Source organism: Paramormyrops kingsleyae, chromosome 1, assembly GCF_048594095.1.
Source record: "Paramormyrops kingsleyae isolate MSU_618 chromosome 1, PKINGS_0.4, whole genome shotgun sequence".
NCBI classification, from domain to species: Eukaryota; Metazoa; Chordata; class Actinopteri; order Osteoglossiformes; family Mormyridae; genus Paramormyrops; species Paramormyrops kingsleyae.
This window is the reverse complement of record NC_132797.1, coordinates 29,624,846-29,652,294: the sequence shown is the minus strand read 5'-3', so window position 1 is coordinate 29,652,294 and position 27,449 is coordinate 29,624,846. Positions and strand designations below refer to the sequence as shown.

At 41.3% G+C, this 27,449-nt stretch overlaps 1 long non-coding RNA gene across 1 annotated transcript; it reads left to right on the top strand.

Annotated features, from left to right (window-relative positions):
• The first annotated feature begins 5,118 nt into the window (after positions 1–5,118).
• LOC140578677 (uncharacterized) lies at positions 5,119–26,677 on the top strand. Its single transcript, XR_011982943.1, has 3 exons — positions 5,119–5,350; positions 18,197–18,273; positions 25,549–26,677. It is a non-coding gene; the product is annotated as an uncharacterized lncRNA (long non-coding RNA).
• Positions 26,678–27,449: the final 772 nt, after the last annotated feature.

Sequence of the window (27,449 nt, the reverse complement as noted above, 5' to 3'; positions counted from 1 at the left end):
GGTGTCTCTCAGTTGGCAGTAAATACCACACATATTTCTGAATGGGAAGGTGCTTGGCCGACATATTCTCTAATTCTTTGCTACATTCCTACACTGACAATATAAAATTCAATTAACATAATTAACTGCTAATACAATCTGTTTTCCTTTTTCCATTCAACCAGTGTCTCCGTTATACAGTCTCACAGTGTGCTGTGGCATTTGTCCGACAATGGGAAAAAAACACTTTCATTCTACGCCATCTCAGAGGAATCGATAACCATGCCAGTTTTTAGATGAATGTTTTGAATTGTCAGTTTCCCATCTATTTTCCCTTTGAGGGCAGCCATTTAAATTAAAATGAAAATTAATTATGTGGCTTTGTTTTGTAATGCAAATCAAATAAGATCCAATTTAACGCAAAGTGCCAATCATCTCTGAAAGCCCCATTTGTTATGATTTTTTTTTCAGGGTTAAGCAAGGACATTTTGAGCATAGCAAGACTTGTTAACTTGTTCCTGGGATAATTGCTTATTGTGGATGCAGTGTGACCTGTCAGTGACTTTTAATTAAAGTTTTCGCTTGTGATGTTACAAAATACTCCCCATGTTGCAACCCCCCCCCCACTACTTCTGCATTTTGCGTATATGACTGTCATATACTCTATATGACCAATAGCTGGACAGATTGTACACTCCTGATAGCAACTGGATTTAAGAAGAATGTAAGGAATGCTGCCATTAGGCCTACATATTGACCACAATATCATTTATATTTAACTTATTTATCTGACAATTTCATTCAAAGCAAATTACAATAGAGGGATGGGTTACATTTTTGAATGAAAGCACTAGATGAGTAGAAATATTGCTTCCTCATAGGTCCTGATATTAGGGCTGATGTACCTCTAATCCCTGGTTAATGGTTTTTGTCGTGGCCATTTTTCTGTGGTACTGAATGAAACTCGTAGGATCCTGAAGCCCCTGAAACCCATCTCGGCTTCAGCAGCGGATGTGCCTCGCATGTGAAGAACTGTCGTCTCTCGTCTTTTACTCTTTCCTCCTCTGTATTCCTTTTGTGGCCCAAAATACCTTGAGCTGCAGAATCAGTCCCATTCTCACATCTTTCTCCAGCGTTGGATTCTGCACATTGAAGAGCTGAGAGCTTCACTCCCACGTTCTCCAGCGTGTCAGAGCTTCCTGAGGCCTCCACAACCTCCCCGAGTCTCTCACTACCCCTGCAAGATCCACTACTATGTCAGAGTTTTGGCATATTTAGGATAAATTTTCCACAATGATTCTCCCACCTACCCTGTTTAGAATGCTATATAAAATGAAATAATGCTTTATTTGCCATTTGCACACGTATGAGTACAGGCACATTAGGATACTTTAATTTTTGCATATTCCATCATGCTCTCTGTCTTTTTTTTAAAGGCGCACACAAAGATGTGAGAGTGAAGCTTGGGTCAGATTGCAGGGTCAGCTGTTCACCCAACACCCCTGGAGCAGTTTGTAGGGGGTTAAGTGTCTTGCTCCAGGGTCTAAGGATGATGCGACTATTCTGCAAAGAGCAGGATTCCAACCTATGACCCTTTGATTACAGGTACAGACGCCTAAACTACTGAACCATGTCATTGCGGTCCTAGGATCTATTGCCCGTTCCTTGTGGCTCCAGATTGAGGAAAGCTTGTGTGAAGCCCCCATCCTTCTCATTCAGCCACGCTCAGCACACAAAACAAAGCAGCACGTTTAAGAAGCATAGCTTAGCTGTCCCTCAAGTCTTCCATGATAATTCATGGCTTGGCTCTAAGCTCTATCTCTGCAGATTATCAGGGTTTTTTTTAAATGTATTTAGTTTTTATCTTAAGCTGCTGAGGTCTTATTGGCCCTTTTTCCTCCATCATGTCCAGCTGCTCTGCCAGGATTTGAAAACGTAACAAATACGGAGGTAAAATACTTTTAATGCACGTAAAATCAAAACATCCCTGGATGCATAGAAAGCTCTTTTTCAAAAGAATAACAGAAAGAATGACCTGTATAAAGGTGTGCCGTGAAATGACGATGCTGAGCAGCATGTGTTCCTGGATATAATCTGGATCTTCCACATTTATGTACTTTGAAGGGTAGAATGTTATGTGCATAAATAATGAATTAATCAATAATCTTATCCAGGAACCATTTTTTCATTCTTCCCATCTTTTTTTCATTCAGTCTAATGAGTGTTGAGAATTCTTTATTTGTGCTGCATAAATATTTGATTTAAAAATCTGCTAACTTGAAGGTTAGTCTCAAGTAAACTAGTCCTGTTTAGGGTGATACCTTGAACACATTACCGCATCACCTGTAAGTGTTAAATGTCACATTGCATATAGTGAACATCGCTGTAACTGACAAGTGTTGAAAACAAGGAGGACTTAATTCTTAGCAATAAATGACTCTTGTGGTGAGCGGTGATGAAGTTTGTCCGGCTTGTACTGCTTTAACCTGGGAATGGATATTTCCCTGGCTTAAAATCCACCTGGGCTTGGCTTTTAAATAAGACTTGGCTGGAGCTCCATGGACTTTCCCGCAAGGTCATATTGAATCTGCTTAACCTTTTACGGGATGTCTTCTGTCATGGAGCAAGATGGGACCATGTGAAACCTCTGACTTTTTACAATATTGTTTTAGGACACGTTCAGAAGACAATCACTAATCTCCAGCTGTCACCACTCAGAAGGAATGGATCAAGGTTATCTTCACTTCTCCATACTGAACAGTGATAGACGCCAAGTTCTGTCCATGGGTGTTTCGCTCCTCAGAATGTACCTCACTCTGCCAGACGCTCCTTCGTGTCGGCTTGGTCCGGAGCTAGGAGCACCTTGGAAACTCATCCCTCTGTCCCCGGGGTTTCGGGGGCAATCAAAATCTGAAATACATGGAAGACCGTTTGGAATCAATTATTTTAAATGACTGTTGGCATGTAACTGAAAACCATGATCAAAGAATTTAAACAATGAATAAACAATCCTGATTTAAAGATGTAAGTATAAATAATATAGTAAAATAATAGCATTGAAAAGAGAAAATGAATGGAGTGTTTATGCCTCTTACATATACGGCATGTCTTTATTCCTTATGTTAATTGCATGTGTATTTGACTTTGCACTGACGATCGAGATTTCGGTGGTGTCATTCTCCAGTATTATTTTTGGATAACAAAGCCCGGCTCTCACCCCGGGCAGGGAATGGGGTTACCATAGTGATAGCATTCATTCTGCTGTCCTGAGAGAAGCGGAGTTTGACATTATGGTACCCCTTAACAGTGGTCTGCATCTTGTGTCGGTAGCACTGAAACGAATAGATTAGTGCATCATTAAACTGAATGCTTGGTCTGAGAATCTGCCTTTCCGTTCTTGCAAAAGATAGCGAATCGCAGCATCTATGAGTTCCCTGTGGTTTTGGTAGTAATATAAGATGAATTTTAGTGATGTCGTGGGATATTATTTAAAACTTGTTATTACAAATGGGACTCAATCCCACACCTCCACAGAAGACCTCAACCCGAACCCAGCTCCTAAGACTCCACAGCCACCCTGTCTCGCTTATTCTTGTGGTTATCATACTTACTTTTATTGTGAAAAGCCCTTTGTTAGGAAAGGAGTTTAAATTGGCTTCTGTTATCACATATTTCCAGCCTTGGGGGTTCAGATCTCACTCTTGTGTTTGTAGGGAAGTCGCATGATCTCACTCTGTTGTGTATATTTCTGCTTCATGCCAAAAACATGCAGTTAGGTGAGCTGGGACCCTAAGAGTGCCTATAGGGTGTGCATGTGTCTCCTGTGACAGACTGGCATCCTGTGGGGGGTGAACCCCTACCTTGTGCTCTCTGCCACCGGGATAAAATGTTAGAAAATTGATGACTGTACTGTAAAATGTTTGAAAAATAGTTTTATAAAATGTTTTATGAAAAAAAACAACATTCTGGGCTGAGATAGAATTTGCAATCTGAAAAGTGGAACAAGCTTTGTGCTACGTTCTCTTACCCCATTTATTTGAGCTGAATGGGGAAACTACCATCCCATAATTTATGCCAAACACTTGAAAGATGGTGTCTAGATTTTCACCACTCCTTAGCATTTTCTTTTTGCATTTCTATCACAGGAAATGAAACACCCGAAATGAAATCTTGTATGGCACATATATTGTATGAATTCCATGCCTGCTTGGAAACCTTCAAATGTTCATCTCATGTGGTCGTTACAATGATGAAAGTGAAAGCAGAAAAAAACTACTATGTTGTACTTTATTCATTCAGCTCATTGCACTGGCCTGGACATATGACAATGCGATTAATCTTTTTAGAAAGAGCTGACTATCAGCTGGAATCTCCACAGGATGCAAAGAGGGGTGGCAATTTAAAGCTTTACTCTATCTCACATGAAAAGTAAAATGAAATGCAACTATTTCCACTCAGTCAGAATGCTTGCCTTTTGCAGGAGCTGTGTTTGAGTAAAACACGGCTTTCCAGGCATTAATTTAAGTGCTCTTCAGCGTTTAAGAGGTCGGTCACTTGGATAAGGTCAGGTGCTTCAATGATACGTGTTCCTGGAGGAAATAAATAATTCATCTCAAGCAAGAAAAAAAATTATGCGTTTTCTCAGGGAGACTGTCACGCCATTGAAATAAAAACCAACAGCAGACCAATTGTAGGCTACGAAACTGCTGTGCAGGGGATTTTTTGAATAGATGAATCCATCACAGAGGTCTGTCTTTGTCTAGTCATGAGGCAATTCCTGGTTAGAGCTGAGACTCTGCAATTTAATGGCAACATCAAGCCAATATTACGGGAACGTCTTAGGTAAAGCCTTTTCGGTGAGAGTACTGCCCTCTACTAGCTCTTCACTTATTCATTTATGGATGGAACCACCTCTTCCTGTGCCTCTTGACAAATGAGAACAGAGGTTTGTTTTTATAATTGCAAACTCGGAGTAGACTATGGTGAAGTGAAGTTACTGTGTATCGAGGGCAGGGCCGGCCCGTGGCATAGGCGGTATAGGTGAATGCTAGGGGGGGGCATTCATTCAAAGGGGCACCCAGGCACCCCAAAGGGTACAAAGGGAAGGGGGGGGGGGGAAATAAATCATTTTAACTTTTATTATATCTATTTACTGATACTATTTTATATGATTATTTTGAAATAATAAAAAGCTTAAATAATCAAATCTTATTAAATAAATTATATTTTTTGGTCTGCCCGGCATGTGATACGATTAACAGTATCTAATCCAGAAAGACATCATCTTGTCAAACAGACCAAAGCCTTTGGGTGCTCAGGGAAGGAAAAACAGGGAAGAAAAAACAAGAAGAGGAAGAAAAACAGAAAAAAGGTAATGATTACTAATGAGCGTAATTACTGTGTTTCTGTCTGTGGTCCAGCAGAGTGTTGCCAGCTTACTTTGGATAATTTGACTTTTAATAATTTGATAAATAGCTAGGATTAATGTCAGTTACTCCCTACATAAATTCATTAGGGAAAGTTGGAAATACTTGTTAAATGTTTGGGAATGGAGAAATACCTACAAAATAATTTTCAGAAATATGCTTTTTCTTTTAAATGTGTTGCTGCACCTGCACAAACCATCCACTGGGTGTGTCTTAAGATTGCAACTTGTACTAGTCAAATAAAATCCTTTTCCATTTCTATCCCCCTTTTCATTATCGATTGGTCTTATATGTGTAGGAAACAGCATTATCATGTGAAAGAAGTGCTCATCTAAAAAGATTTTTGTGCATGAATGCTAGCCAGGTGTCATTTCTCTTGCTGTTTAGTTTGTGTTTAGAGAGTTGTAATGTGGCTTAGGTGCTGTTGTTGGCTGAGTCTTAATGCCTCCCCTGCCAGGGCCGGTCAATCCTATAGGTGACATAGGTGGCCGCCTAGGGCACCACCTTCTGGGGGGGGCATCAACTTGCCAGCCAATTTCACTTTGCCTTAAACGGGGGTCGGTGGCGGTGATGCCTGCCCAGTGCGCCACATTGGCTAGGACCAGGACTATTCAAGGGAGAGAGGAGAACAGATCCATTTTTGTTCAGGTTGGGAAAATTTCTGAAATCTCACAGGCTTGCTACTGCATTTCTCAATGGGGGGGGGGGGCTTTAAAGAATGTGTGTGTGTGTGTGTGTGTGGGGGAGGGTGTTCCTGGTGGCCATCGCTGTAGGAAGCCAGTTTGTGTCCTGTGTGTGTGTGTGTGTGTGTGTGTGTGCAGATCCTTCCATACTTATGTTTGGCTCAGGGGAGCGGCTCAACCGGATAGGACATGATCACCGAAGTCACCAGGCCCTTGGGTCTGTCTCACCCTGGTTTCTCAAAAAAGATGCATGTCGCTTTGGCCAAAGGTGTCTACCAAATAAATGTAATGTAAATGTCATGCCTACCCCATCCCATCCCATCTGCATTTTTATTAAACCCAACACTGGCCTCCCGGTTCCCCAGGGTGGTTCTGTTCACAGTCGTGACCCACAAGGCCTCCTGACACAGTAGTGGTCTGATGTAAAATGAGTGCCATCATTCAGCTTAAGCTTTAATCTTCCTGAAGATGGCGAGAGTTTATTTATTAAGTCGGTGAGCTTTTTGCCAAGGCAGCATCCTGCGTACTCCTGGTTAGAACGAAGAGTCTCCATGGCGACTTTCTGAAAGTGGAGACACTTTCAAATTGGTCTCCAGTAGCCATTACTCAGCTTAATACAGCCACAAATGCAATTTCAGCAGTTAAGACCACTGTTTGGGAAGTGTTGCGAGATGCAGCTGTGTCCTATTGGTAATTTTTAAGAATTCATGGGACTCTACCGAATCTGTTTTTACATCATCTCACCTGTTCTAAAAATAGGCTGGGGGAGAGACTTGTTCTAACATTAAAGCAGGTGCTGAAAGCTTCAAGAAAGTACAGCTCCACAAAGATGATGGCTTCATACTGCAATTCTGAGGCTCTCCACAGGCAAACAACAACAGTCAAAAATCTCCTGTCTTATGGGGGTATGACAGATTGGCCAGACATCAAAGTTAGGGTTAGGGTCAAAGTTTTGGTCCTGGAGAAGGTAGTGAGAAACTACATCCTGCAGCCATCAAGTCTATGATAAGACCCATCTCCAAAGCAGAATTGTCCTTGGATGCCATTTGAACAGGGGATCCAAGGTGGATAAATAAAACAACAGAAAGCTGTAGTTTAGACAAAACACCTATATTTGGCACTGAGACTCTTCTAAAGGGAAGTGGCCTGTTGCTTAATGCGTTAGGATCCTTGGTCTCTGATTGGAAGGTTGTTAGTTGAAAACCTGTGGTTAGCAGAGTGGTTTCACTGTTGGGCCCTTGGGTAAGACCCTTAACCCCTATGGTTCCAGGGACTGTCTGACCCTGCTTCCTCTTGGATAAAAGCATTTGCTAAGTAAAATTTAAATTTGCACAGCAGCTTTGCTGATTCTCCAGCTGTTTCCCTTAAAGACAGTTAGCGGTGCCAAATCGAAAACCACTTTCCTGCGCACATCTCTTCGGATGCTGAAAACGTCACGAGACACCGTTCCAGATTTCCTGTGTGCTCGCGTCCATATGAATCAATAAAGAACTAAGAAATTCCTATGCCGTAAAATTTTTAGGATACTAACTTGAAGATGCATCTGTTTCGTCTTCCGAAACATCACACAAGTCATTTGTAAGTTCAGTCAGTTTCCAGCAAACGGATGAATCCGAAGGCCTTCCTTATTAAGCATGGCTGCCCAGAGCTCCAGACAGTCCCTGTCTGTGGAATAATTAGCTATTCCTCAGGGATTGCATCCTCGGGTCTAACAGTAAGACATTACTTAAGTTTCTTTAAGAAAGAGCGGTTTTGATGAAAGAGCCATCCGATCTTGAAGCCATTAGACCTCCCTGAGGGGGCATGAGATGTACAGTGTGGAAATTTTAAAGGAGAGAGGATGACAGCTATTCACCTTCAGGATGTTGCCAAGGACTAATGAGTCTCGTCACCAGGGAGAGCAAATGGAGTGGAATGCAGAACATTTACCCCGTCAGGAGAGGTTCTGACCATGGGCGCAGTGGACAGAGTAGTAGTTTGATACTGCACGCCATATTTCTGGCAAAATTTCTGAGGTGTTTTGTGTCGACGGGAAGAGCTGTCTCCTGAGCTACTTCAGAGGGAAGCTTGGCAATCAGAAGCTCTGAGGTGATCTGAACGCGAGGTGTTTACATTTGCCCGTCGAGAGGTGAGCCGTGTGAAACAAAGCCCGTGCCCTTGATGATGAAAGTTAACTGAAATGGCATTATGGGAAAAGGTCCTGTGGAAAGCAGCCACCACTCACCCCCTTTCTGTTTCCAAAGAAACAGGCAGGAAGGCGAAGCGGACTGCACCTGCTGTCTGGAAATCCGCCATGACAACAATGTTGATGTCAGCCTATTAGGTGACATAGGCGGCCGCCTAGGGCACCATCCTCTGAGGGGTGAAATTTGCCGAGGGCTACACATAGGCTTCAGTCAGCACCCGGTTTGGGAATATCAGGGGGATATCTCAGGTTAGTTCTTAAAGCTTTTGTTGAATTTTGGAAGGTTTCCAGATATGGTAAGTAAAGGGCATTTGAGATTCCAAAGGTCAGACAGGGCCAGTTAGAAGGGTATGCATAAGTCTGAGAACCCTTTGTTCAGACGTGTGTGTTTTAAGGATTCGATTTTGCCTCATATCGAGATGAGCCGGATGTCTTCTTTTAAGCAAAATCTCTTGAGTGAAACTGACCGAGCCTCTAAGACTAATATAACGGAGCGAGCAAGTAAACCCAATGAAAGTTATTTAGTCAGTCAATCGATGTTAACAGTCATAACCAGCAGAAACAGATTTCAGTTGCTTGTTAGTGCTGTCACTAAATCACATAAACTGAATTTGAACTCTGACATTTGAAATACACAACAAATATGAGTGTTTTTTTTTTTTTTACTGGGGAAGGTTCAATAACAAAAGATTTGGGCAGTTGGCACTTTTGGGCTTTTGGGAGGTACTGTTTGTGGATTTTCAAGTGGCAAAGTAGGTGAAAGGTTTCCTATATCACATCCATGTAGAGTCAGCCAGTAAACATCCATTTTCCTAAGAACGAGTGGCTGAACTGGGCTTGACATCATATTAGCGCTCCCTGTAGCAGTGCTACGAAAATGCCCCTCACACAGTTCAATCCATTATACTTCCTTCTCGACATCGGCTCACACTCACCTAGATGACCAACCATGGCATAGTGAACTCAGTAAGGACTCCATACCTTTGAATTATTACAGAATAACTTCATAGCCTTGCTCACATTTTGCAGGGCTCTTTCAAGATCTAGAACATTCCATTGCAGGCAGTGCCATCATTCTCCAAAACCGTGAAGGTCCACGCTCCTGTGCACTCAGCCATGCGACTGTCGCATTTCCTGCACCCTCATGCTTTGCCGTTCTACCCACTTTTCTTTCAAAAGGGTTCACAGACATGAACCTGTCATTGACGGACACCATCCTTTCAGACATCCGATAAATCAGTCCCATTTCATAAGCTACTTTTCGTCAATATGGCTACAAATAATGGCTAAATAATTTAAGATAAAATATTCTGAAAATAACCGTACTATTTGTTGTGGTTTTCCAGCTGCCAACTCCGAGAAAACCCACCTAAAAACTGCACTATTCTGAAAGCAAAGTAATGTTTCCTGGCACAGATGAAAATAATAGATAGTAATATATTTCCTTTCAAACATGGGAGCCTTTTTTAAATTCTGTTTCTGTTTTATATGTTGGGTTTCCCTTTGATGCCCAAACCTTCTGAGCGACCCCCCTTCCTCAGGATGTTTCATTAAGCGTGGTGTTTACGCCCGATGTGTATCTCTCCTGTCTTCAGGTTCTACGTGGTCTGTCCTTACTCGAAGGCCAATAACGGTCGCTGGGGAGACACAGGGGATAATCCCGCTGAGTTAGAAAGAAAAGCGAGAAAGCCTTGCAGCGTCTACAAGGAAAAACATTACAGTGCCGGTGATAATATCAGAAGTAAAACTACAGCAACAGCTTGGGGAAAACACATGGAGACCCAGGTGCGTGTGCTGGGTCGCCTTTGTTCCAGCTTTTCCCCATTTGATGTGCATAACAAGCCACTGAAGGAGTATGCGGGCAGGTATTAACATGCACGTCAAAGGAGGGACAAACTGCTGTATCAAAGTCGGCTTGTGAACGGTTTGAGCCCCCTGCAAAGAATTCTTGTTCAGTCTTCCAGGCACGATACATTCTAGAACAGTAATTAATGTTTGCACTGCACGTGCTCAAATAAGAAAAAAAAAAGTAAAATGATAATGAATATGATAATTAATTAATATGATTAAGGGATAATAAATGGAAGCTGTGATTATATGGATATTCAGACCATTTACTGTGGCAAGCCTAAATGATTTTATGTTCACAGAATTAAAGTTAATGACTCTCACAATTAGTTGAGTGGCCTCTGGACGTGTGTGATAATAGTGTTTTTTACGATTTGAGAAGCACAGATGGGGAGCTGAAAAAGCCAGCATCAATATCCCTGTGAGTCCAGTCCAATCAGTCACCAAGGAAACATCAGAGAATAACAGCCTCGGTCGGGTCATCTTGCAAAAAAGGGCACCAAGACTAGTCAGACACCATGGAGGGAGGTGAGAATGGCAAAATGTGCATCAACAGCTTCCAGAAAGTTCCAAGATCACGTGTCGAAGGAGTACAGCTCGCGTGTCCTCTTGTGCGTGCCTCCCACATACAGGGCTCGGATGGCAGGGATGTCAGACCTGCGAGTGGTTATTGAATGTTTCAGCAAGTACTGGTGAAATGGAATATTCCCAGCGAATTGCTTTGAATGATACCGGGGCACAAACTGTGTCTCCATGGTGCACGAGTAGGTAGAAAGACTTAATTAACAAACAACCTTTTTAAAATTCCTAAATCAATGACTCTGGAAAGGTTACTCAAGGGGAAAGCTAGTATTTTCTAACCAACAGCGCGAGGTAAAGTGATCGGGAGGTGCGTTTCTCAAAATAGCCCTGGATCTAAATATGTAACAGTGCTGCGTCCTCTCTCTGGCTACAGAGGTCCACACTGTCTCTGATGGAGCAGGCAAGGAAAGCTTTTGGGGGCTTGTAATAAATCCTGCTGACTGCGGTCTGCCACACAGAGCTCCTGTTTTACTATTTAGCAGCTGGATTTCGTGCAAAAACATGTTTTCATTCCAGTAGAGCTTCAGTCCACAGTGGAAATTGAGACTTGAGGCATAGAAATGGATTTGCGGCCCTCAGATTAGCAGCAGCCTGTGCTGTGCTGTGCGTAGCAACTATGCAGCCATAAAAACACAGGCTAATGTGACCTCCATCATCACCACTGTTATTTATATTCAACAAGCAGCGTGTCAACGCAAGGATGCAAGGATTTAATAATGATGGTTATTAAAATGTAAAATTACTAGCTCTTTCTCTGATTATGTGCTCTTCTGCTTAGTGACATCCGCGCTTATTCGCAGCTAGCTGGATGCTTCACTGGAAAATTCAGCAACAGTGTATTTTGAAGTACATATACTGTATACTGACGTTACATGTAGCAAATCATTTAAGTGTGTTAATGTGTGGGATAAAGAACGGTTGTCTTTGGTTCCTTGCCAGTTAATTACAGCTGAGAAAAGCAAAAATACAATCAGCCAGGCAAATTTTCTCATGGGTGCAGCAGCGCAATACAGAGTAAGGCTTTGTTTTAATAACTGTGTTAAGTACCACAATATCCTTCTGTTATTCTGGGGAGAGGAGTGTACAGATAAAAAAAGGGGTTATATGTAAACCGAGGGTAACATTAGCTACTTCCATGAAAGTAAGGAATGAACTAAAAATAGATATTATACATACTATGCAGTTTGTTTTTGCAGAAAAATCTAAGTACAGTTAATTGATTTCTTCAGAGAAGATGCTGAATGGGATTACATTGTCCGTTTTCGTTTCAGCCATTGAAGCAAATTATCAAACACATTTTCTTGACTGTTAATGTTCTTGAACTTTTGATAAAATACAGTTTGGATTTTTTTCCCACAGCTGATCACTCCTCAGACATCTTTAATGGCTGAAAAGCATTGCTTTTGCCCTAATGACATTTTCAAGGGCTTACAGAGCTCTCTGGAAGCTTTTCAGTAAAAAATACTCATCACTTAATAAAGTAGTAGGCCTATAATTTTTTTTCTAATGTTTTGGATTCACTACCAGTGGAGGACTGTACAAAAAGACATGTGTGAAAGCGTTATAAATTTACCCTCCGGGCTTGAAAAGCAGATTCCCATAGTGGTTCAAGGCTGGCTTGGCTTGTACACCAATTCTAGGAGGGATAGATGGAAAATGCGTTATCCTATCAGCATAATAATGCTGCAGTACAGGCTGGCTTTTTCTCATTTTCCCACTGTGCAAATTTGATTTATCTATACATCCAAGATAATTCCTTCAATAAGGTGTGTCACGTCCCTATAAAAAGAGTGCCCTCCTGCATGAAATGGGGAAATTATTTTACCATCACACAAACACTCATTTTCTAATTTTATTTTGCATGCCAATCATTGTGTTTTTCGAGGAAGAAGTCGCACCTACTGTACCTTCAGGGGTGCGGTGCATGTTGCGATGTAACGTTATGATTAGGCTTTTTATAATGCTTAACAGGAGCACAGAACCTTCTGGAAGAATGTTACTGTAATGACTGTAGAATATTTGGAAAATGCAACTCCACAGTGACAATTTAAAATAGATAGAGTTGTTTTGCTGTGATTGTTCCTTTTTCTTGTGAGTGCTCCCAAAAGGGAGGTTGTGGGATCGATATTGCTACTTTATTGAATTTTTAATTGCAGACATTCATCATATAAGCTTAATTGCTGCATAAAGTTAGGTGCTGGCAACATTTGTATGGTAATCAGCCGTCTGCGTGCCTTTGTTATAGACGTAGGCCTACAGTTTTTCAATGTCTAAAGCAGAGAACCAGACTGAGAGAAACAAAGATTTGGCTTTTCCACAAGCGGATAACATTATACAGTGGTACCTCAGAGTTTAATCCGTTCAGAACTCCAGATCGTTCGAGTTGTGATCGAATTTTCCCCATAAGAAATAATGGAAAACCAATTAGCATTTAAACACAAAATGAACCGGATAAAACAAGAAGAGCATATACTATCTAAGCACATTTATCAAAACAGTAATTTGTAAAGTAAGAAAATAAATGTATCCAAACAATGTGTAAAGTTAAAAAAAACAATGTGTCCTGCCCTGATCGTCAGCTCCTTCCGTGTGCCACGCCCCCTCGTTAACCCCGTGTGGAATCCCCATGTGATCAGCTGTTTCTGGCTGTTGTCATTAGTCCTCTGTATTTAGTCCGCGTTTCAGTTTGTTTCCCCAGTTCGGTCATTGTATTGTCCGTCTGCGTTTTGCCTGCCTTACCTGTAATTAAACCTCGTATTCCCCGATACCCTGACATCTGGGCCTTTGTCTCCGTCCCAGCTCGGCACGACAATATTATTATAATTAAATGTATTAATGGTTTATTATTAATATTAAAATAATTAATAAGAAATCTTTATTTTTTATGTATTTTATTATATAATAATAATTACTGTTACTGTCTATCATTCTTACTGTCTAAATATTTGTACTCAGTGTAAACATGCAGGATGCTATCACAGCAGAATGCCAGGCTGAGACTGAAGCTTTACCCTTTGTTTCCGCTGAGACGTGCCGCGTGACTCATTTCCCCGTGCGCACAAGTTATCTTAGGTCGGCGTTCACGGTTTGACTTCTGAGATTCAGATCGAGTTCTAGGTAGTTCTGGCTGGTTTGACTTTTAAGAAATTCGAGTTCTAAAGAATTCGAGAACTGAGGTACCACTGTAGATGAGAAACTGTGGCTTGTCGGGTGCGGAGCGCTGGTAACAGAGCAAAGCATCAATGAAGCTCCTGATTCACTGACCTTCAGCATTTCAGGCTAGAATAGTGACCAGGAGGTATCTGTCAGCACCTGCATAGGCTGGTATTTGTACTATCCATCTTCTTAAATGATTCACAGACATGCCATGGTAATAACAATAATTAAATAACAGAGCAAAAAGTCAAGTAATTATGAGCATCTTTAAAAGACTTTGTTAGAACTGTGAGCAGTGATGGAAACAATCAATTTAAATTCAATTTAGTGAGATTTCAATAAATTTCATGCAGTTATTTTATTGGGCTCACGACAATTTGATTTAGCTGTTAGTTAAAAATTAAATGATACTGTACATCCTACAACAAGTACAAGTATAGGCTAGCAGAAACAGTACTCAGCAAAATAAACTTTGGAGTCATTTAATTTACCAAATTCATTATTGTTAGTGCATTTGGGCTGGCCTATATTATTTATAGACATAACAGAGAAGTGTGTTTTATGATTTTCCTTTCTGATGTATATAAATGTATCTCCTTGAAGGTTAAAAAAAGGTTTTCAATTCGCCCAACAGCCCAATCACGCTTTACGTAATTATTGAGGTGAGAAGTGCATAAAATTATCGGTCAGGAAATTCATGCTGGCTCACATAAGCGACTTTGCTGAAACTTTTGTACATTTCGGAAAAAACGCGGCAGTCCGCGTTTGCTGGTAAATTACGCAGGTTGCATAGGTAATACAACGATGAGACCACTGAAATCTGATAAAATTAATAAACACACAAAATAAGTCATACTTTGACTTTAAAAGAAGGCTTTGCCCTCCGTTTCCGGCTGCAGCAGGGTTGCAGTAAACCCATGGGGGTCCGCTTTATCTCTATTGCTGGCTGGTAAATGGGACTACAAGCTTCATATCAGCTCCCTGTTATGCAATCAACAAACCTTAATAAAACAATGATTTATTTCTTTAATACTGTGCTGGCAATGTCTTTGGGCAAGTCGTTTTTTAACTAGAGCTTAACACCTGCTTATTACATATTAATAATAAATATCTAAGAACTGTTTTGACAGTTATTGTATTCTAGGCAAGGTGCAGTAATTATATGAAAAACTTCACAGCTATTAAATACAGATTATGCTTACCTAAAATATAGTTACAAACGTTGGTTTTGCAGTACGTTCTTGTACTTGGTAATTGGCGATGTGCTATTGAAAAAATATCGCGACGTGAGTACGTGTTATTAGAGAGGCGGTGTGTTAATGCTTTATGTAAATAATATGCATCCTTCGATTAATAATTAATAAGTGCCTCTGTAGGTCAGGTGCTGATTCCTGTGTTATGCCCCTGGATTTGCTGCTATTGTAATTTCATTTCCTGCCATGGCTTGGCTTGTGCACCAGATCGTCCGTCTTCCTAGTTTTGTTTTTTCCCCCCCTCTGCCATACGACCATGTTGCAGATTGATTAATAGGCCTACTGATGGTTGAACTGCTGTATGAAACTGGAATGCCATTCGAATTTTACAGCGGTTGACTCCATACTCTTCGGAAATTACACTTTCCGAAGCATATTCTGCCAGTAAGACAGCAATGTAAATGTAAGACACTCACTGCGGCAGGCTTTCCCATATTTTTTAAATGTTGGTGATTGTTTTGCTATTTCGAAATGCACTGCTTTGACTAATCCAAAGCGAGAGGAGGTTATGTACAGAGTCCTTTGTAGCTGTACACAGGAGTGAGATCTTAGTGTGTCTCATCTTGTTGGACATCTCAATAATATTGACGGTGCAGAAATTCAATAGAAGCTTTCCTGTTGCCTACATTAGAAATGGTTCGTCGCCTCAGATGTCGTTGCACCTCGCCTCACTGAATGCGTCTCTGTGAAGTTTGCCTTTAATTGCGCAGGGTTTCACTTGTATTGTGGCACTTTCCACTTTCCAAACATTCCCTTTTTCTAAAGAAAGCAGGAATGTATGAACACAGATTTCTAAATAGCAGTCGGAGATGTGCTCAGCCACCATAAAAGAAAAGACAGGGTTAATAATCTTTAACATTTTTATAATGTCGAGCTTAAGGCTGCACGTGCTGCTTTGGTGGAGCAGGTGCACTTCACTTGCGATTTTAATGAGGTGATTAAATAGGTTTCTTGTTTGTTGTTGCTCATTTGATCTTAAATTCACCAAAAAAAATTATATCATATCTGCCTCTTTGAAACAGCACACTCCATTCCCAAGTCATCATAGTTGCAAGGGTATATTAAATATGGGTGTGACTGTGGACAAGTAAAAAAAAAAGTTATTTCACTGAACTTCGATCCATTGGGGCCTCCACTTAGTAGACCTCCAAACAATGGCAGAAGAAGGAGGGAAAGGAGATCTGTTTAGTGTAGGGGTGGGTAATTGTATCCGCAATGGGCTAGTGTGTCTGCAGATAACCTTTAGGTCAGCTGTTCAAACCTATGTGTGAGGCGTCTTCAGCCAATCAGTCTTCTAATTAGTAATCTAATTAGGGAGCTGCAGTGAAAACCCGCATACACAGCGGCCCTTTCTGGATAAGATTGCCCACCCCTGGTTTAGTGGGACCAGAGGTGGGTAATTCAGGTCCAGAGAGTAAAAGTCCAGACCAAGATTTTGTTTCAACCAACCAATTGAGTAGAAAGAGTCACAGTCACAGAGTACTCAACTGGTTCTAGGTGGAAGTGATGCATTTTGCCGTCTCGGATTTTCCTGGAGCTGCAAATCGTGTGATTCGCCAGGCTGGGGTAAGCGTACGCAGGCATCGTCTGGGCTTTTTAACGGAACACGACGCCATTCCCGTGAAATCCCTCCCGTGCTCGTGAGTATCGCGCACATAAGCAACGCTAAACCCCAGGGAGTCTGAGGGAAATTGCCAGAGCACAAACAGATAAAATCTCGCTCCAGGCTTTGGCCTGATCTCTGTTTAGTGATACAAATTCAGACACGATGTTGCTAAATTCAATTTATTTGGCCTGCTGAGTAATACTTCACTTTGACCCTAAAGAAAATACAAAACAAGGGCATACATTTTTCTAATGCGTTTTTTTGATGCTTAAACTCTCAGATTCCTCCTGCCTTGATGAAAAATGGGGGCTTGCTTTTAGCAGTAATGCCTGGGGCTATTCTCTGCTTTTGCTTGTTGGTGCCATAACCTTCCTGTCAAGCTTAATAAATCACAGAAGATAAACTGATCCTGGACCATCCACTCATGCATATGACAGAACAACACAGAAATGTGATGATCAAAAGACATAAGCAGAATACACAGCTATAATGAAATAACTCAGTGCTTAAAACAAGGCTTAATTGACAGATGCATGATGTTTACACCCCAGATTCTCTCCCCTATGCTATTTGCCTGTACTCTAAAACAGTTAACCTCACTTATTACATGGGACCTGAAAACAGTCCTTTAACAAGTAAACAAATTAAGAGTACACATTATGAAGGATGTTCATCACTGGAAAACTGAACCTTTGCTGTGTCCATGCGTAGGTCATAAAGTGCTCACCCTGGTTTAAAAGGGGAATCACTCATTCTTTCCCTGAACCCATGAATCTAGACTCCATTAATGAATAGAATTAGAGCTGGTCAAATAGAAACTTCTGGTCCAGGATAACTGTGACATTTTTTCATTTTGTACTGTAGGGCATTCAGAAAATTCGGGAAAATCCTTCAAAAAAAGAATTTCTTCAACCAAAATTTAATTCATGAATCTTCCAGCCACTGATCCTGGTCCATTAATGCAGGAGAATGATTTATTGGGTTTCAAGTCGGGTGCACCAAAAGCCGAAGGGAAAAGACAAGCGGGTGGTCGGGTTGATCGCGGGAGGTCAAAAACCGGGTTGGTCAGTCCTACAAACAAAGACGAGACGTGGAGACAACGGGACAGGAAGGAGGACGGAGGCAGACCAGAGTGGCAGGGCACTGAAGGCAAGCAGGGCAGGCAGAAGGGTAAGACAAAAGAGTCAAGTGTCATGAGTACGGCAACAATACTCCACAACCTTTGGGAGTTTGCTTTGGGGTTAAGTAGCCTGGATAGATTGCGATAATTGCTGGCTGCTGTGCAGCCCCTGCAGGCGTGACACCCGTCTTGTCTACCTAACCCTTCTGGTTCCTTCCTAGCATGACCCTGATGAGCCACACCGGTTGCTTGTTGCCCCTTATTAGTCTTGATATTTAAGTATCTGTTTGTGTCATCATCCCCAGGCTGATCCTCCTGCAGAAAAAAACTGTCCTATGTGCATGTCTTTGAACTACAGGAAGTATCCCCTGAAAGAAATCTGCATGAGCCAGGGAGCGCAATCGAACAACAGCAATGCAGTGAAGAAGAGGGAAGGTATGAAGCAACCTGCTACCTGCTGAGTCACTGTCTGTGAATTATGCCAGCAATAGATGTTTGAAAATACTATTGTAATAAAATTATTCATGAATCATATAATTGCCAAAAGTTATCATCTATCCATCTGAGGGATTTCCCTAGTTAATTTGTAGTTATTTAATTATGTTCATTTAGTTCATTAATTTATAGCTTTCATATTTCTTATATTTATTTCTTTCTGTCCATGCTACTCGCTCATGTTCTTTGCTTATCTCATATACAGTAACTTACTCTCACCAAGGCCATTTGACCCCCCGGCTCCAGGAATCTGTACGAAGACCATAGATAAAGGGCCTGCTGCCCTCAGTGGGGGCAGAGACAGACACAGACAGACACTGAACCGGCCGTGTGAAACATCTTTCTGTAACATCTTCATTCTGTCTTAATAATCTGCTTAAGCTTAAGGAACCTGCCTCATAATTCAACTAAAAGAACCTGAGGTTTCACTGAAGAAATGTATCACATCTATTCATCTAGAATAGATGAATGAAAGAGATCTATCACATCTCTCGTCCTATTCAGGGTTGCGGGGGGTCCGGAGCCTATCCTGGAGGCTATGGGGGCAAGGCAGGGAACAACCCAGGGTGGGTCAAAAATATTCAAGTGGAATTATTTTTAGCCAGAAATTATTATGATTATTATACAATATTATGCTGTCAGAAACAATTTGAAAATGGAGGCATTACCGTTTAAACTGAAAGACTTGGTTCATTTGTGCTATGAAAATCTAAATGCATATATGACAATCAGCCTTTCCTGATTTAAAGTCACTAACCTTCATGACCAATTTGTTTTTGGCCTGTTTTGTCAGCCCAGCATGGTTCACAGCCTCGACCAGAATATTCTTACGGGAGGTTTAAAGAGTGATGAATAAATTCCATTTGATATATTCCAGGCAGGCTGATTTTTCACGGCTGTTCACCGTGAATACATTAAGGACAAAGGAAGGATTTGTGGGAGGGGAGAGGGGTGTGAGGGTAAGAGGGGACAGTTTCTGGGGAGGATAGGAATGCAAATGATGTCCCGCATAACCACTCGCCATAGCTGCATATGAGCAGTTTAGCGTTAGCAGCGGTAATGTACCGTGTTTGGTGTTCAGAGGGGTGGAGTGTACAACAAAACCCATCACGACGCCTTTCTGCATCCGTTAGATGAAAGAAATGCAGTTTCAGGTGGAGGTAGTCTCCATCTGAAGACGTCTGAACCGCCAGAATAACAAAATCACATGCAATCTGTATGGCAAAGAGGCTTCCGGAAACATTAACCGGAACATGCAAACTGCAGCTGAAATATTCACATTCAAAACCCTCGGGGTCCAGCGTGTCATTTCATAGCTGCAATGTAGTGTGTGAATTTTTTTAATGTTTTCCCAGTATTCTGGAACATAAACACTGCCACAGTTGCATTACTCTCAGAAGCCAAGTGGACATCAGGAAAGCCTCATGTGACCCCTCAGTATCCCTACAGGCCGTCCCACAAAAAGGCTTACGGTTTCATGCTCCCTATATTACCCTGGTTATCAGAGTCTTCAGCCGCCACCAGAAAGCCCTAGATTTAGAAGCACCCCCCAGCCCCCACCTAGCACCACTGCCCACCACACTCTGAAGATTCACTTCTTTGAATTGCCCCCGGGATCCGACATGGATAAATAAACTATTATGTTTATTTTCCAAGATATATCTCATGCATTTCCTGTCATGATGGAGATAAAATGTACAAAACCCACATTGCTCAAGCATGGGGAGGACAGTAAAAAGCATCTATGACAGTTTAACACTTTAAACCCCAGCCCCCCCCACCTGAAAACAGGGACATATGCAGATCCCACATCACGTACATGTGTCGACTGACAGCCCAGATGCAGAGCTGCTGCGTTCTAGATGAAAGTCCCACCCCTGGGGAACGATGAACCTGCGAGAGCTTTAAAACATTTACCCAGTCACAGATTTCGCAGGTCTGACATGCAGAAGGAAAACAGCAAGGCTGAGAGCGTTTATTAATTATTGAAGCCTGTGGATGATGTTGCGTTGTCATTGGAGGTTCAAACCCAATGTTTTGGCTGCACTATAAATAAACAGAAGGCTCTGTAAAGACACCAGAGCCATCATCAGCTCACATTATTTCAGTTTATAAATAAGCCAAGTAAGACATCGGCTCCTTGGAATCACAGCTTGTTCATTTGACCCACAGCCTTTCCTTTGGGAATGCTTTATCAAATAAACATTGCATTTACATTTTGCTAACTTAGCTAGAGATATACTTTTTGGTTGCTGCTAGCAAAGCCAGTTTTGGAGTATTGAAATTTAATTTTTTCTCTTCTGTTTTTGGTGAGATATCTGGATGTAAATAGAAAATCGGGTGGTCAAATTAGTCCCAGTGGGTGCTGGGACGGAGGTCGAGGTTACACAGTATCATCTAGGCAAAGATCAGATGCCAACATTTGAGGCTCCAACAAGATGCTAATAGCTAACCACTAATGAAAGACTCATTTTCTGGCAGCCAGTAAATTTTCATTCATTTGGGGGCATTATCTGCAGGACTCACAACACGCAGCGTGATCATCTGCCAATACAGCACAAAGTTATAAATTCAACCATGGTGAAGCCTGTAGCTGTAGCCTGATAAGCTATGCAATGCTACCATTCAAAGGGAAATATAGCCAGGAAGAAATACAGAAAATGGCCTGACTTTGTTTAAATGTGGTAATTATCAGCTGAGCAAACACACATGGATGCGGGATGCCCACAGATGTGAGGGTTAGGCTGCGTTTTCTGCAGGATCTCTGATGGATACATGAGCGTCTCTTCGAAATCTTACTGCCCCAGTTTTATTACCAAGTACTCTCCAGTTAACCTTCAATTCCTTATATTTTGTCTGAATTCTCAAACGGGTTCGAGTGGTGTCATACAAGTCTCACGAGATATAAATCTTGTTCTGATGGAGGACTTAACCTCATAATGAAAGAACTTTCCCTGTCAATAAAGTTTAAATTACACTGAAATAAGTTTATGATTAAATTTATACAAGTGGGTTGAATAATAGAGGCTTATCTCTGTGAAATACATTATCTATTAAAGCTTAGGGTTGTCACATTGGAGTTCTAAGTGAACTGGCTATTGCTTTTTCCATTTGCCCACAAGGGCAGCTGTTGATCATGTGATTCTCAAACCACCAGCAACCAATAGTAAATCTGCTACAGTCACATGCTCCTATTTGATCACATGTTCTTCACAAATGACCTGAGGATGCTGTGAACTTCCATTTATCAAATTTCTTTTTTATGCCGAGGGAAGTTAACAAAATGAAAGGAAGTTAATTACATTTTGACTAAGTTGGGGTGTTTTATACATTACAAAGGAATCAGCAGCCACAAGCTTTAAGAGTTCTGAAGAGAAGAGAAGAGAAGATATCTTCCCATCTTCATCCAGTACAGAGGGGCCTGGCGCTTATCCATTTCAGCAAAGGGCATGAGGGACACTTCATGGGATGCCAGTTCATTGCAGGGCACATACACACTATGGGCAATTTACAACCCATATTCTTGACTCTGTAAGTGTATGTTAGAATGTAGTTGGGCCTGCTCATGTCTGTAACCATACCCTAGATTTGATTCTTAGCCATGGTATCCTGGTGGAACATGGAACTATTATCCCTCAGAATCCTCTACTTTCAGATCATTTCTTGTTAATGTTTGAAATACAGCATAGCCTCCCTTCAGCCCCAGCTCCGAAGTACAGTATCAGACGTTCCATAGCCTCATTATCTTCAACAACGTTTCTCAATAAACTTCCACAGTCCTTCAACCTTACATCTAAAGCCTCAAGTGAAAATGAACTTGAACAAGTAACCGTGAACATGGTACAATCGTTTCGCAGAACTCTTTATCTTGTAGCTCCAATAAAGCATAGAGATAAGAAACCTGCCCCCTGGTACTCTGACTATACTCATGCACTTAATAGGCTTCATGCAAGCTAGAGTGCAAATGGTGCTCAACCAAATTAGAAGTTTTCAGATCCGCCTGGAAAGAAAGCCTTTCAAAGTACAGACAAACACTAGTGACTGCTAGGTCTGTGTATCTCTAGAGATACAACAACAGAACAAAAACATATCCTAAATTCCTATTTGAATCTGTGTCTAGGTTAACACAGAATTCTTCAGTCTTAAACTTGCAAGTCCCACAAGCTCTTAAGAGTGATGACTTTATTTTTATAATGGTAAAATAAATATTAGACAGACCATCCAGTGCACATCTGTAGCTACATACAGCTACCAGCTACCAGTCCCATTCCTCCTCATAATGACACCTTTGAATCTTTCCCTCCTATAAAACAATCAGAACTTTTGATCTTAGTTTCCTCCTACAAATCTTCTACTAGTCTTGTAGACCCAATTCCTCATGGAGATTGTGCCACTGATTAGCACCACTCTGTTACTTGTCAGACTTGTCTCTTAGGCTTGGATATGTTCCAAAACCTTTTTAAAATAGCTGTTATTAGATCTGTCCTAAAGAACCTAAATCTTGACCCTAGTGATTTAGGTAATTATAGACCTATTTCAAATTTTCATTTCATTTCAAAGATCCTGGAAAAAGTTGTTGTCCATCAGATGTCTTCACTTATACAGAAAAATGATGCTAATGAATTACATTCTAACAGGTTTGGATGCTGTTCAACCGAATAGTTACTTCAGCATTAGTTCAAATACAAGAACTCGTGGCCATAGGTGGAAATTAGCGGGAGAACATTTCAAACTGGATTTAAGGAAGCACTTCTTTACACAGCGTGTAGTCAGAGTATGGAATAGTCTTCCTGATAACGTAGTGCAAGCTGAATCCTTGGGTTCCTTTAAATCAGAGCTAGATAAGATTTTAACAACTCTGAGCTATTAGTTAAGTTCTCCTCAAGCGAGCTCGATGGCCCGAATGGCCTCCTCTCGTTTGTATAGTTCTTATGTTCTTATGTTCTTATCAATGTGGCTTTAGACCAAACCATAGTACAGAAACAGCTTTAATCAAAGTAACGGATGATTTACTTATGGCTTCTGATTATGACTGTATATCTTTGTTGGTATTACTACATTTAACTGCAGCATTCGATACTGTGGACAATAATATTCACTTGAATTGGCTAGAATCTGTGGTTGGCATTAAGGGGGCACCTCTCTCTTGGTTTTGCTCTTATTTAACTGATCCTTATCATTATATATGCTATCTATTGGTAACATTATTAGAAATCATGGTATTGGGTTTCATTGGTAGGCTGATGATGCCCAGTTATATATATATCTGTTAAATCTGCATCACAGCTCTCTCATTTAGAAGTCTGTCTACTAGATATCCAGTGTTGGATGGCAAAAAAATCCTTATGTTAAACACAGAAAAAAGCAGAAGTACTGCTATTTGGTCCCAAGGCTGCTCGAAAAAAATTTGATAACCTCAACCTCGGTGGTCTTCCTACTCAGCCTATCACAGTGGTCAGAGATGTTGGTGTCCTGGTTGATTCAGATTTACGTTTCGATGCTCACATAAGAAGTATTACTAGAACTGCGTTCTACCATCTACAGAACATAGCCAAGCTTCAGAAGATGCTTTCCTTCCCTGAGGCAGAAAAACTAATACATGCCTTTATAACTTTCAGGCTGGACAACTGTAATGCCCTCCTTTCTGGTTGCCCATCTGGATCCATACATAAACTTCAGCTGGTACAAAATGCAGCAACCAGAGTTCTTACAAACACAAAAAAGTGTGATCATATTAGCCCTGTTCTATGCTTCTTTCACTGGCTTCCAGTTAAGTCTCAGATTGACTACAAAATACTGCTATGTATTATAAAGCACTGAATGGCCTTGCATCAGAATACCTTAGAGATCTACTGGCCTTTACAACCCTCCTCGCTGGCTTCAATCTCAAGGAGCAGGATATCTATTAGTACCTAGAGTAGAAAGTACTACGGCAGGCTGCAGAGCATTCTCTTACAGAGCTCCTCAGCGGTGAAATAGTCTTCCATCGGATGTGTGGGATTCAGGCTCACTCAGTATTTAAGTATAGACTAAAAACACACTTGATTAGCTTATAGGGACTCTAGTTCCACCTCTAGCTAACTGCTCACTCCCAGTTAGGCCTACAGTCATGGCCAAAAGTTTTGAGAATGATACAACTGTTGGTTTTTACAAAGTTTGCTGCTTCAGTGTTTCTAGATCTTTTCGTCAGATGTTTCTATGGTATACTGAAGTACAATCACAAGCATTTCATAAGTGTCAAAGGCTTTTATTTACATTTAGTTTATGCAAATTCAAATATTCAAATATTATGCAAAGTCAATATTTTCAGTGTTGGCCCTTCTTTTTTAAGACCACTTTGCAATTCACCCTGGCATGCTGTCAATAAACTTCTGGGACAAATCCTGACTGATGGCAGCCCATTCTTCCATAATCAATGTTTGGAGTTTGTCAGAAATTGTGGGTTTTTGTTTGTCCATCCGCCTCTTGAAGATTGACCACAAGTTCTCAATGGGATTAAAGTCTGGGGTTGATGTTTTGTTCCCCGAGCCACTTAGTTATCACGTTTGCCTTATGGCACGGTGCTCCATCATGCTGGAAAAGGCATTGTTCATCACCAAACTGTTCTTGGGTGGTTGGGAGAAGTTGCTCTTGAGGATGTTTTGGTACCATTCTTTATTCATGGCTGTGTTCTTAGGCAGAATTGTCAGTGAGCTGGCTAAGAAGCAACCCCACACATTTACTGTTTGCATGACGAAGGACTGATGGTAGTGCTCATCTTTTTTCCGGATGCACCAAACAATCAGAAAGGGGATTCATCAGAGAAAATCACTTTACCCCAGTCCTCAGCAGTCCAATCCCTGTACCTTTTGCAGAATATCAGTCTGTCCCCGACATTTTTCTTGGAGAGAAGTGGCTTCTTTGCTGCCCTTCTTGACACCAGCCCATCCTCCAAAGGTCTTCGCCTCACTGTGCATGCAGATGCACTCACACCTGCCTGCTGCCCTTCCTGAGGAAGCTCTGCACTGGTGGTGCCCTTTAGGAGACGGTCCTGGTGCTTGCTGGACTTTCTTGGATGCCCAGAAGCCTTCTTCATGACAACTGAACCTCTCTCCTTGAAGTTTTTGATGATCTGATAAATGGTTGATTTAGGTGCAATTTTACTAGCAGCAATATCCTTGCCTGTGAAGCCCCTTTTTGCGCAAAGCAGCGATGACTGTGTGTGTCTCCTTACAGGTAACCATGGTTAACAGAGGAAGAACAATGTTTTCAAGCACCACCCTCCTTTTAAAGCATCCAGTCTGCTATTCTAACTCAATCAGCATGACAGAGTGATCTCCAGCCTTGTCCTCATCAACACACTGTGTTAACGAGAGAATCACTGCAATGATGTCAGCAGGTCTTTTTGTGGCAGGGCTGAAATGCAGTGGAAATAGTTTTTTTGGGATTAAGTTCAATTTCATGGCAAAGCGGGACTTTGCAATTAATTGCAATCTGATCACTCTTCATAATATTCTGGAGTATATGCAAATTGCCATCATAAAAACTGAGGCAGCAGACTTTTGTAAAAATTTATATTTGTGTCATTCTCAAAACTTTCGGCGACGGCTGTAGAGCTGGGTGGGGATCGGTGCCATTGGCTTTGCTGTCAATGCTGTCACTCTAGCTTCACACCCCCTTGTGGAATTGGAGTGCTGACATTCAGGGACTCCCCATGCCTGCGGTCCCATTTGCCTCTCCCTCCTACTTATGCTGCCATAGTAATATCTGCCGGAGCTCACATATTGCACTCACCTAACTGTTTGCACTGCCTCTAGTCTCCTCTATTTTAGCTAATTGCACATTTTATTTCCCCTTTCCCTCCTGGGGTGTGCTGCCCAGAGACCCCAAATTATCAAGATATTTTACCTACCCTGCTGCATGCGGCATCTCCACTCCCTGTGGCGTTTTTTAAGGCCTGCTTGCCCGTCTGCCAGTGACGTCTTCCCTGTATGCCCTGCTGCTGTATCACTGCTCATCCTGCCATTTGAAGCAGCACCTACCTGCCTGCCATTACCTGCCACCCCCCCGACTTTGAAACTCAAATGTTATAATTGTGACAGTGTGGATTTGTGACAGTCCCCTTTTTAGTATGCTCCTCCCAAGGTTTCTTTCTTCTAGTTTTTCTTTGCCACTGTCACCTCTGGCTTGCTCACTGGGGGCTTTGGGCGGGGATAATGTAAAGCACTTTGAGACAATGTAGCATTGTGAAAATCCACCATGTAAATAAAATTGAATTAAATGAAGAGAGTCAGCAGTAATGCAAGCTCATACAACTTCACTACCACTTTCATATCCCACAATGCTTTGCATACAGCAAATTGAAATGTGCAAAAAATATTGATGACAATGTTTTGCCATATGAATGTAAGAAAACAATTACATATTAAAATTAAATGTTTCCATATCAAGTTAATATTGGGTTAATGTGACTGAATGTTTAAACACGTATGTTTCTTAAGGTTACATTTTTGAAAACAGTTCATTTTCACAAGCTGAATAGACACGGCAATAATATTATATCGTATAATATTAATCAGAAGAGGATGGATCACACTGCTGAAAGTCTGACCCAGATTTTCTATACAAGCTTTGACTAATCAGTATGATAAGACCACGTAACTGTCATTTTCTTGCAGCAAACTTATGTGACTTTAAGACATACAACTCATATTATTAAAGAAACGTCAATACTTCTCGAGAGAGCCATTTAATGGAACTGGGAGTTAATTATTACTAGGAAGTGACAAAGAAACAAGGAACAGAATCTAACACTGGGGGAATAAAAGACAGGCAAAAACTCAACTACGGGCACAATGTAAAAAACCAAAACCAAATACAAGTCACAAAACACAGTAACTAGAAAACTGATACAAATGAAACACAAGGGAACAAAATCTACAAAAATACAAAAACTGAGTAGGTGGGATTTGACCACAAGACAGAGGAGTTGAGAGGTATCCACATGTTCAGCTCATTGACCTATGCAGCTGTTTAGGGAGCAGGGGAAACACTAAAGACTAACAATGGGGAGGACAGGATGGCCAGTGACACCTGCTGGCCAAACGGGGAGAAGACGAAAGACTGGGACAAAACAA